This window comes from Dipodomys spectabilis, unplaced genomic scaffold (genome assembly GCF_019054845.1).
Source record: "Dipodomys spectabilis isolate Male_0828 unplaced genomic scaffold, ASM1905484v1 ptg000116l, whole genome shotgun sequence".
NCBI lineage: Eukaryota > Metazoa > Chordata > Mammalia > Rodentia > Heteromyidae > Dipodomys > Dipodomys spectabilis.
This window is the reverse complement of record NW_024870793.1, coordinates 2,763,367-2,775,881: the sequence shown is the minus strand read 5'-3', so window position 1 is coordinate 2,775,881 and position 12,515 is coordinate 2,763,367. Positions and strand designations below refer to the sequence as shown.

General features: G+C 33.7%; 1 non-coding gene across 1 annotated transcript; it reads left to right on the top strand.

The window, feature by feature from the left end:
- Positions 1 to 3,654: 3,654 nt before the first annotated feature.
- On the top strand, positions 3,655 to 3,758 carry LOC122115123. The gene has a single exon (XR_006148720.1). It is a non-coding gene; the product is annotated as a U6 spliceosomal RNA (small nuclear RNA).
- Positions 3,759 to 12,515: the final 8,757 nt, after the last annotated feature.

The following is a 12,515-nucleotide window of genomic DNA, read 5'->3' as shown; positions in this document are numbered from 1 at the left end:
TTGTGATTACAGGTTCTTGAACTGGTTTTTTGGAGACAAAGTTTTGCATTACAGTTTATCCTCATTAACATAGATGTTGAGTTTTCGTGGCAACCAAATGCAAAGGGGAAGTTTAATGGACTCACTTGGACAAGTAAACAGTATGATAGAAAATAATGGGAAATAAAATTTAGTGAAATATTTTGAACAATTACTTTGCCAGAACAAAGAAGGAAAGATATAATTCAAAATCACTTGATTTTATTAAAGGTATGAAAAAAGAGTAATGAAGACAGATGAGAGGAAACACAGAGAAATGTTTTCTCTCCAGTAGAATAATGCGTTTTTGATCTTGTTTCTTCCATTCTATCTTCACAAGCTATCAAGTGTGCCTCATGACTGGAGTGTCCAGTTCAGACAAAGAGCACTCGCAGATGAAAAGATTCGCAGAAGATGTAGGTGCTTTATAACCTTTGACAATGTACTTAATCTGTTCTAAATTCTCCCCTACCCCAAACTGCCCTCTTTGAACAGCTTTGTTTGCTTCTCCCAAGACTGCCCTTCATTAACTGCTTAAAATTTTTATAGGTCATATTCATACTCTCTTGAGATTGTTGTTTGGTTGCGATTTTTGTGTTTTTTTGTTTGTTGTTGTGTTTTTAACTGAATTTCAAAAGGTTGTGCAAGTATATTACAATTGAATATGTCCATCTAATTGTCAAATGCTCCAGGATCAGAGTCACTCCTTCTATCATTCTCTACCAACCCCTTTCTCCAAGATTTATTTCAGATTTACCACTTCATTTATTACATGTGTATATTGAGTGTTCTAGATATACTTGCCCTTGTTCCATTTTTCATTCATTCTATGTCTTTACTATTATTCCTCTCAGGTTTCAATTTCCTGATAGTCATTCTGTTAAACTGTCTGTTAATATTTTGAAAGGTTTATATACATCTCCTGCAGTTTCAATCCCGCATATACATGAAGTGATGTCAGCTTATATTTCCATAATTCATTTGCAAGACTGGAGATGTGAAGCACCTAGACATGATTTTATTCTAATCCATTTGGAACATTAATCTTTAGTCAGCAAAAAAGTTTAAAAATGGCTTAGAATTTATTGTACTAGTTTTTATAAATGGCTTTGTAAAATGGTGTGATTATTTTATTTATCTGGAAAAAGAAGAAAACTAAGATTTACTATAGAGGTATATGATAGAAATAGAAGACAGATTTTATGTTTGTCACATCTCTGATGAGTACCCATATTCAAGACTTGAAGTCATATTTCTAACTATGTTAAACAGGGAACACATAAAACAACGCATGATAAGGCAACTATTAGTGACTTTTTAAAATGTACCTTCTTATGTGATGAAATTTACTTTATTAGCTAATATTTGGGTTTGAAATATAGGATGCTGATCTGTTTAACACATTTCGGGAAGGCATCTACTCGAACAATGCCAATGGTGTGGGGGGTAATATTTCTACAATTTAATGAATGGTTGAACTTGTTTGGGATTAGTGCTGGGTAAATAAATCAATTCTAATGTAACTTGCCCATACATTGAAAAACTTGTAATGTCACTATCATCTACTTGCCAAGTGTTATTCTGGCGAATGTGATTTTAAAAAGTTTATTTGAAAACGAATATACTTTCAGAAGATTAAATGTAGGTTATCATTGGTTTGAGAATGACAACATTTTTATACTACAGAACCAAGTTTTACTGAAGTAACAGTTTTTTGAAGCTCTAAGGATCTTCTCAATTAAAGTTTTTCTAAATTATATTTGACTTCTAAGTCAAGATTTCCTAGCCTTGGTAGACCATGTATGGATCTACCGTTCCAGGAAGTATTTTTGGCCTACTTATGCTGGGCTGAAATCTTTCATTAATCATTAGGAGAAGGTATTAAAAATATTCTTGTGACATTTGTGATTTTGTTCACTCAAATGGGCTTGTCATCTGTAAATTGAAAGTTTGAATTACAGTACTTTCTCTTATATTTTATGATCTCATCTTTCATTTTAAGTTGACTTGCATTTCACAATAGCTTACATCTAAATCCTGCAAGGAATTAAGGACCTGAAATATTATAGGAAATGAGAAATTGAGACATGTCTTCAATTACTTACTGTTGGCATGTTGCATGGGCCTAGGTGAAAAGTCTTGCTCTTGTTATCTGATGATGGAGATAACTGGCAGCTGGTATCCTAGGACCCGTGGGTCCTGCAGAAGAATAATAGCTTTTAGACATCATATCAGCAAAATTTTGGTAAAATCAGTAAGAATGCTTCAGAAATATGGAGAAAAACAGTTTGGGACCAGCGACTTAAAACAATAAACAGAGCAGCAGAATAAAATACATTATAGATTAGAGGAAAACAATACTGTTTTTTTACCATGTAAATTCAGAAGATCAAGAACACTTAGAAGGTATCACAAATTTATACCAAAGACATTGCATTGATACTTTTTATATTCTAAAAATAATTATTTATATTCCAATCTATTTATGGGAATAAATATCAATTTAGTTGTCAAATTATCATCTAATTCTAGTAAGTTTCACTGTGTGAAATTTAAGATCAACACATATAAATAAAAATATATAAGTATATATAATATAAGAAATTATTTTCCATTGTTTTGTTGTGGTTAGGGTATCAAAGGCAACTCCGTTTTAAAGTATTGTTCCATTATCTCTACCTCAATTTTTGGTAGAGTTAGATCTAAATCTTTACCATTTCGAGATTTACAGCCTAGAGGCAAGAGGAAACACTGTGATTAAAACATTACCAATTTAAGGCCTAATATCGAGGACTTGTCCAGGAGCTATGAAAATATTTGTTGATAGAAAGTCAGTAGTGTAAGTTCCTGCCTGGTTGGATTGTAGACAGGCTAGGACATTAGGTAATCATGCATATGAACAATATTTTCACCTTCTTGGCTTTAGCTACTTTTGAAATGTTTGGTATAATAAACAAAGGTATTTTAATAAAATACTTTGAATATCTGCCTTTAGCTACCAACTCATGGACAAGGTCTAAGTGTCCACTGTAGGCTTCCTCAGGAAGAGGGGTATACTCATCCTCATGCCTATTTTTAGAAAATACCTTCTATTCTGAATAATTCATTCTCAACTATTCATCTCTCTATGATCCCTTGTAACTAAGATTAGTTTTGTTCCAGTAAGACAATCTATGCTGTCACGGTAAGATATTCTGGTTGGTCTCTTCCTACATGGAAGAAGGGTAAAGGGTCAGGAAGACATTAGTGCCATTGAGACCTCATTTTGGAAATTTTAAGCTGCAGAAGTTTCGAAGTAGCTTTTAAGAAGGCCTACTTTGAATCCATTAGCTCCACAAAGCTAACTCAGTTGATAAGTAAGTACTTGAAAAGCCATCACCTTTGGACTTAGCTATAAAGGCTTCAAAATATGATCAAATTTAAGATGAAAAAGACAAAATAGTCATTGACAGAAAAATTGCAAATGTGAGCAATCCACCATACAATATAAGTTTTTTTTCCACTATAAACAGAAATTTAGAGAAATAAGATCAATACCATTTTTAGGAACAATAAGGGTTCATTGTTACAAATAGGCAACCAAGGATATATGCCTGTATAAAGATTGCGTCATTAACTACTTAAATTTAGAAGATACTACAGGCTTCAGAAGCAGTTCTACGCAAATGACAACAATACCAAGATTAACATGGCACTTGCACAAGGATGATATAAAAATTTGTGAAGTATTCCATATTTTTCATTTTTCAGATGCAAGAAATGAAAAACAGTTATTAAAAGGTTGATTACAAAAATACAAGTGTAACAGCATATATAATTCATAGAATTAAAGGTTAGGTTGACATCAGTGTTTAAATCTTCACCTTAGAAAGGCCTTTACATAGCATAACCTTTACACAACTTGAAATTAGATAACATTGTCATCTTATCCCAAAGAAATAAAATACTATAAGGACCTAGGGAAAAAAAGGAATCTTAAACTTTTTCTATAAGGAATGCAATTTGAATGGACACATTTATTAATTAACCTATATATTATAAAACAATGTAGAATTCAAAATATATCTAGGAGAGAAGGAAATGGATTATGGACATTATACAAACATAGATATACTTTTTTCAGACAAGCACCAGGAATAACTTAAGTTTCTATACTATTCATTTCCACAGATAAGTTAAAATTATTTCTGATTTTAAAAAATCACAAACTCTGCAAAAAACATTATAGATGTATACAAACAACTCTTGAATATATTTTGACATCAATGTCAGGCAATTCACTTGGAAGAATAACATGGAATCCATGATTTTTTAAAGTAAGATATTGCTGTTGCTTTGCATTGTGAAAATATTTTGTAAGGACATGAATGATGAAAGTTTTGAAATTTAAGAAACTTAAACAAACCATTACGACTTTTGGAGGGACACAAAGGATGAACTGGCATTTTTGAAATTTAAAGAACTTAACCAAACAATTACGATTTAGGAGAACAATTTGTAAAGCCTTTCACAACTTCAAAGAGGTAGTGATACATACTTATCCTTTTGGCAATATCAAATGCAGTTTCTTCCAAGTTGTTCTTCAGACCTGGTTTGATATAATGGTTCAACAGAAGTAGATACAGCATATCTTTGCTATTTCTATTCCCAGCAGCAAGATGCAAGGTGGTCAAGAGGACTTTAGTTTGGGCATTTTTATCTGCATCATGATGAAGTAAGAAAGAAACCACTCTGGTATTATTCCACATATAAGCACTGTGCAGGGGTGTCCAGCTATTCACAGTTATTACATGAATATCTGCCTTGAGCTACCAACTCATGGACAATATCTAAGTGTCCACTGTAGGCTTCTCGATGAAGAGGGGTATACTCATCCTCATCCCTAGTATTTATATGAGTGGCCTTTTTGGAAAGTAGTCTCCGCACTGTAGTAAGCCGATTAATTTCGGCATCCCAAAGAAGAAATTTACTTGGATCCTTCTCCATTTTTTTCTCGTAATTGATACCATTTCTCATTTTTCATATTGTTCCTTGTCTTCATCAGAATTGCCTAACCAGAGACTTTGAGTACCAGTGGGAATGAGGTGTCAATGAATTTCCCATATAGTTCACGTTGGTTGAACTTGTTGGAAAAATCTGGTGAATTTTCGGTATGTTTTTTCACCGTGATTTATTTTCTCTTTTTCCATTTTTACTATTCTAAATTATTCTACCAGGAGAGTAGGGATTGATAGAGAGCAGAGAAAGATTTTCCTCCGTATTCAAAGTTACAGACTGAAAATGAGCAGCTTATTCTAGGAATGAGAAAATAGGAAACAATACCTTCTATGTAAATGATTTGGGAAATACCATGATATAGTGTAAGAGTACTCACTATTCAACATAAGACCTTTCTAATAGATCCATAATTTATTGGTACTCAAATTAGAAAAAAAATGTATAATGCAGTAGTAAAATAGAAGTCCTTTGCATAACTACTTAAATTCCTTGTTTTTTTTTTAAAGACACTTGTTTTATCTAAAAAAGTAGGCCTGTTTATTGTCTTTAGATGATTTTGATGATTGAAGATGCTTAATGAGAAGTCAAAATGTATTAGTAATCCTTTGCTATCAATTAAATTTCACTTTTCTTCTTGGAGAATATAATGATCAAAGCAATAGTTCAGAATCAGCAAGCAATAGTTCAGAATCATGCTTCCAGCACAAGTGGATCACCAGTAAGTAATACTCGATACCATTTTCCAAAAAGGTTTATCACAGATACAATCAGCCTGCCTCTCTAGTTGCTTTCCTAGCCTGGACCTATTCCTTCATTGTACAGGAAAAGTGTGATTCTACTGATTTCAGTCAGATCTATTACTAGAATTTTAAAGGATTTAGATGTTTTTTAAATTAGTTGTGGGGCCTGAACTCTGGGCCAGGGCACTGTCCTTGAGCTCTTCAAATCAAGGCAAGTGCTCTACCACTTGAGCCACAGCACCACTTCCAGATTTTTCTGTTTATGTGGTGCTGATTTGGGAAATGGCAGGGCAGAAAGTGAAATGATACAACCGAAAATATAAAAGCAAAACAAAGTAGGATAATTATGGAGCAATTATATTATCTATGAGAAACATGAAAGAGAGAGAGGAAGAAAGATACAGATGTGCAATGACCTATCTAGCCACAAAATCCATGCTTCTGATCAATTTACAGAACAATTTTTTTAAAGAGATGGAAATAGAATTCATTTATTTACCTTAAATTAGTAAACACATTTTTAGTAGCCTACGTAAAGAGACATACCTTTGACCAAATTACAGACAAGAATTTTAATCCTTTGGCTGGGAAGATGGCTCATGGTATAGTGCTTGCCTTGCAGCCTACTAAAGTGCGGAGACTACTTCCCAAAAAGGCCATTCATATGAATACTAGGGATGAGGATGAGTATATCCCTCTTCACAGGGAAACGTAGAGTGGACATTTAGACATTGTCCATGAGTTGGTAGTCAAGGTAGATATTCATGCAATAACTGTGAATGGCTGGACACCCTGCACAGTGCTTCTATGTGGAACATATTGCAACAGTGTGCGTGCACACACACACACACACACACACACACACACACACACATATACACACACATCATCAGATTTCTTCTTAAGTATTTATGTGCATGTCCTTAAGAAGAAATTTACATTACTAACTTGAATTTCTGACAGGACAATATCATCACTGTACATCTTGCTTCTATGCTCTCAGTTTTAAATTACTATCTAAGTATGTGCATTAGATTAGTATAGGAAATAGTAGGATCCACACTGGTGGCTCATTTCTTTAATCCTAGCTAATCAGAAAGACGAAATCTGATGATTGTGGTTTGAAATCAGACCAAGAAAAAAAGTCTATTAGATTTTGATTTGAAAGTAACCTGCAAAAGCTAGAAATGGATCTGTGGTACAGGCAGTAAAATGCTAGCCTTGAGAAAACTAAAACAAAAAAAAATAACAATTCTGGGACAGAGACAGATCCTGAGTTCAAGCTCTAGTATTAGCAACAAACTAATGAATGAATGAATTTATTAATTAACTAAAAATAAATTAAGTGGTCACATGTGGAGTGGAAGGTAAAATGTAACAACCATGGTGACTGGCTTATGTATTATTTTGTAATAAGGCAAATTATCATTTGTCCTAAACACTAACATTTTATTTGAACTTTTTTGTACAATAAACCCTGAATTTGGCATGCGTGTATATTTGTGTGTGCATGTGCACACCTGTGTGTATGTGTATATGTGTGCTTTGTGCTGTTGCAATGTTGCTTGCCAATGTGGACAGGGTGAGGCTTAAAAGAGTTGTTGTTATGTTTTTATTTATCAGTGTTCCATTCTGTCATTTCAGTGGAACCACCCTTCTGTACATTTTATTTTTCAAATGATAAAAATATCATTATCAAAGCATTTACACCATTAAGTTAGATAAAAGAGATCACTTTCAGCTCTTAGTATTTGTTAGGTAAGAAGATACACATATAATTAGGTAGTAAGTTATTGCTGTAAGATGACTGTCAGTACAAATTATGTATTTGACCTCTTAAATTGGTTATACTTTTAAGATATACTCATGGAGTGATTTTGAGTGACTTGACCAAACAGGTATTACTTTCTGGTTATTCCTGTGAAACACAAGGTGGATAAACTCTTTACGCATTTCTGTTGAAAATAACGTTTTTGGTAAGATCGTATCTATTCACACTAATATAATAAACCCCGTATTTTTTAGATTTGAATATCCCATCATACTGACTGAAAATCAATATTGTGGATATGCTTGTTAGATTTACATTTCAAAAATAAAGAAACAAAAAGAATGTGTCAAGTGGCGCTGTAGCTCAAGTGGTAGGGCACTTGCCTTGAGCTGAAGAGCCCAGGGACAGCGCCCACGCCTACAGTTCAAGCCCCACGACCGACAAAAAAAAAAGCATGTGTCATCTCCAGACTGTGGATGCCTTTGAAGTTGTTTTGTACATACAAAGATTTCTTCATTAATAGTTCTTTTCTTGGAGTAATTATCACTAATTTAACAAATAAGGCTTTTTGAATATCTTTTCGAATATAAATAACATCTCAGAGCGAGTCTTACAATTTCTGAAAACCCTTTGAATATTTTAATATTATTTCAGTTCATTGACTATAGAGCTAAAGACATTTCTGCAATAAACATTGTTAAAATCTGAAAAAGTAAGTGGGTATATAGGCTTTTTATGCATCATTTTATGGAAAGCCAGTTTTTATGAAACTAAAAGAAATAGAATAAAAGAATGTAAGTGAATTGGTGAAGCTAATTTTTAGTATAACTTTGTTTTCTATTAGCATAGTCCTTTGAATGTAGCTGATGCAGTTAAATTATGTCCTTTGTGTCACTGTGCTTCAGTTATTTTTAAAATCTTTGTACATATAATAGTGAATTTGTAGTATAAATAAAGGTCTTTGAAAATGATTTGGATTAATCTTGTGTTTTGTGTCCTACTCCCAAGAAAATGAGTTATTTTCAAGTATTAATAGTTTATGACTGAATGTTCAGTATCATAAGAAATTTTGAAAAAATGTAGTAGTATTGATGTCTTTTTTTGGGGGGTGGGGTGGGTCTGGTAGTGGGGCCTGAACTCTGGGCCTGGGCGCTTTCCCTCAGCTCTTCAGCTCAAGGGAAAAGCTCTACAACTTAAGCCACAGCACCATTTGCAGCTTTTTTCTTTTTGCTTATGTAGTGCTGAGGAATTGAACCTCATGCATGCAAGGCAAGCGCTCTGTCACTGAGCCCCTTCCCAGCCCTTTATGTCTTTTTAAACCAATTGTATTCACAAGTTGGAGAATCTTTAATTCATGCTTAGGTCTTGGAATCTATGATTTTTAACCTCTTGTTCCTAACATTAATGATAGGTCAGATGGCATTTTTGGGTATATGAAAGGTAAAATATTTTTCTGAGGCAAAATTGATTTTTATCAGTCTGGCTTTAATGGCATTTTAAAGTAGTACCTTTCGCTCAAAATATTGGGTATAAAAAGAAATCAAAACACTTCTAATGGTAAACAACTTAGGTGAGCTACAATGTGGAAATGATTGGTCCATAAGACCTGCAGTCTGTTTCCATCAGGAATTGGGGAGGTCATTCTTTCAGTAAGACTTTGTTAAACAGTGATAGGGTCCCCAGGCAGTGCAGTGTTGAGTGAAGGGATACAATATGATTTCTACTATTTTGAGCTAGAAATCAAGAATGTTATACTTTAGCAGTTCCTTTCACCAGGGAGATATGCATTGATTATGAATTTTGAGTTTTCATATTACCATTACCTATTTTCTTTTTTTTGGGGGGGGGGTCCGGTCGTGGGGCATGAACTCTGGGCCTGGGTGCTGTCCCTCAGCTCTTCAGCTCAAGGCTAGCGCTCTACCACTTGAGCCACAGCGCCACTTCCGGCTTTTTTCTTTTTGCTTATGTGGTGCTGGGGAATTGAACCCAGGGCCTCAGGCATACAAGGCAAGCGCTCTACCACTGAGCCACCTTCCCAGCCCGCGTTACCTATTTTCTAACAAAGATAAAGTGAAATATTATGAGTGTACACAATAATTCTGAGAATTTCTCCTAGAAATTGTAGACTAAGTGCTGGTATTTTAGTCATAAAATAGAATGAGGTTAATTGATACAGTGGGAGATGTATCTCAGGATAACACTTACCATGTGTGCAATGTTGTACTAGTAATTCCAACTCTGAAGACTTCAGCATCATCATCTGAGAATTAATAATGTAAATAGTTCCACTTTATGGAATTATTGTGTGGATTAAATTAGATACCATGGTTAAAGAACGTGGAAAAACAATCAATTAGCATTTGGCACATTCTACTTGTTATTTTATCATTTGATGAATTCTAACATTTTTACCGTGATTCTATATACTGTCTCTTAATGATGTGCAATGTAATGTATTGATATTAATTGCATTGATCACTTTTCTGTCACTATTAGGAAAATACCTGCAAAGAAAATTTCTTTTTTTTCTTTTTGTGTCTGGTCGTGGGCCTGAACTCTGGGCCTGGATGCTGTCTCTCAGCTCTTCAGCTCAAAGCTAGCGCTCTACCACTTGAGCCACAGTGGGACTTCTGGCTTTTTTTTTTGCTTATGTGGGGCTGAGGAATCTAACCCAGGGCCTCATACATGCAAGGCAAGCGCTCCAACACTGAGATACCTTCCCAGCCCTGCAAAGAAAATTTGTCAGGAGGAAACTATTATATTGACTCATGGTTTAAGAGAACGCAGTTTAAGTTGTCTCCATTGTTTTTAAGTATATTTTTATTATCTTAACTAGTTGTACAAGGAATTTCCATCCAATAAATCATTTTTTAAGTATAATGGATCTTTATATAACTTTCCCCTACCCTTCCAAACCTCACCCCACCTTCATTTTTACTAATTTCATACTATCTGCATTGAATATACTGTCTTCACTCTCTTCCTGCATAACTCTCTTTATTCCTTCCCTTTGATTTCCCCTCATATCTTCCAAGTGATAATTTCCTGGTATTCATTTTGTTGGATTAAAAGTTCGATTTTATAAAAAAAAACTACACCTTTTAAATACTCCTCTGCAAATAGCATGCTTTGGTTAATATTGTTTTGTAAACTTGTATAAAGTTCTAGCTTCCAAATATGAGACAGAACATGGGTCCTTTGTGTATCTGGTTCTGACTTAGTTTACTTAACATATTTTTAGATCTATCTATTTCTTTGCAAATAATGTAACAATCTTCATAATTGATAGGTGCAATCCAATTGTGTATATATGACACACTTTCTCCAACCATCCCTCTGCCAAAGGGCATCTGGGCTGTTCCCATAACTTGGCTATGGTGAATAGTGCAGTAGTGAATATGGTTGTGGAAGTGGTTTTACTGTTACCTTTTGGAGGAATTCATCACTATCTTTCTGGGAGCAATCCTCTAACCTGTTTTCCAGAATAAGCACATCCTTCCCTTCATCTCCATCAAAAAGTATTGCAAATCCTCAAAAACACACTACCCCATACAGGTCTCAATAAGCTAAAACCACACTGTGCCCATATTCTTTCAATACACTTTTCATAATTGTACATATAATTTAGTGAGAACCTTCTATGTACTTTCCTAATGTGGGAATGAGGGACATCACAACAGAGTGAAAGATATATGCAATTAAAATAGTTATTATCATATTTAAAATCTTGTTAAGCTCTAACTCATAGCCTCACTTACTATTATTTTAATCTTTATTTGATTATCTCCTAAATTATGAAAGGTGAGTTAAATACAAAGGCAAAAAGTGTGGTTTGATTTTGACACTCATGTGTAAGGATGCACAATATGGGCAAATAGATGGATTGGAATTAATAGGAATTATTCATTCTGGTAAAGTAGAGATAATTTTCCCAAACTGATTCTCACAATTCATATTCCATTCAACAAAAAGAAACCTGTAACAATTCCTTTTGTTTTGCACTTTATTAACTTTTGTATCCATTTTATTTTATAATGAAGGATGATTTCATAAATCTACTGTAGATACAAAAATATGTTAAAATATTTCTCTCTGAATCCATTGATACATACATACACATATATATTACACAGGTTACAATGCTAATTTATATGCTTCACATATGCTAGACCAATGTTTGACCACTGAGCTATAGTGTCTAGTTATAATCCAAATGTTTTAAATCATGACTTTTAAACTTTCATTCTTAGTATGCTTTTTCAAAATTATATGTGATAAAATGGGATCCATAGTCTATCCACCCTAGCAAATTTATTGTTATTTTGAATATTTCCACTGCCTTTCCACTTTCAAAGTCTTGTGTTTGTTATTGATAAAGATTTTACTTTGCTTCTTTTCTCTCTTCATTCTTTTGCCCTTTAGAGATTACCTGTTCTTTCTTTTATGTCTTTGGAAATTATCATATTCCTATTACAATTTCTTTACATTGTAACAGGTATATACAATGCTTTATTTTCTATTTTATTTTTTCCCATTTTGGCTGACTTTTAGTCCAAACTATTAGATAGGCTAAAAAGAAACTTGACTCAGGACACTTTATTTTTCTCCTTCTCTTCTCTGAAGCCTTTCTGTTTTTTGAAACACAGGAGCAATGACATATGGCTCCTATGTGGTCCATCATTCTTTCCACTCTCATTCTCCTCTGTTGTACAGCTCAAGTTGTTATCATTCAACTTTATTATGCTACAGCGTTATCTAAATCTTAACTCATTCCTAAATTAATTTTAGTTGTTTCAAGTATTCTCTAAAGACATATCTATATATACTCTATATATAATATCTGAGGTCTTGTGTTTTCACAAGGTACAAAATATGAGTGACTATCAAATATCTAGATATCTCTGCAGAATATTGGTTCATCTGCTCAATAAAATCGTATGTAAATTCAAGGAATACAAGTCAGTCAGAACAACCTTGTAAAATGGTGT